At 40.7% G+C, this 327-nt stretch overlaps 1 non-coding gene across 1 annotated transcript; it reads left to right on the top strand.

Moving 5' to 3' along the window:
• Positions 1-239: 239 nt before the first annotated feature.
• Positions 240-325, top strand: trnay-gua (transfer RNA tyrosine (anticodon GUA)). The gene is given in 2 exon segments: positions 240-276; positions 290-325. It is a non-coding gene; the product is annotated as a tRNA-Tyr (tRNA).
• Positions 326-327: the final 2 nt, after the last annotated feature.

Below are 327 nucleotides of genomic sequence, written 5' to 3' on the forward strand. Positions count from 1 at the left end.
TTTTTTTTTTTTTAAATGTCAGTTTTTGCATTAATTTGACTACAGTCAAACCTGAACACAAAGACATTTTATTACACATAACATCAACGTTTTTACCATTCCGATGAAGTAGCGATTTTTAAAATGTCCAGATATTTGTTTTTCCGGTCTAAAATGAGCGAATGGCAGCAGAGGGTTAAGGACGAAAGCCAACAGCATTTCCTGGTCTTCTCTTACGAGCGACCACCTGTACACGTGTTCCTTCGATAGCTCAGTTGGTAGAGCGGAGGACTGTAGAGGAAGCACTGTAATCCTTAGGTCGCTGGTTCGAATCCGGCTCGAAGGAAA

This window comes from Sinocyclocheilus grahami, unplaced genomic scaffold, assembly GCF_001515645.1.
Source record: "Sinocyclocheilus grahami isolate Dianchi unplaced genomic scaffold, SAMN03320097.WGS_v1.1 scaffold171138.1, whole genome shotgun sequence".
Taxonomy (NCBI): Eukaryota; Metazoa; Chordata; class Actinopteri; order Cypriniformes; family Cyprinidae; genus Sinocyclocheilus; species Sinocyclocheilus grahami.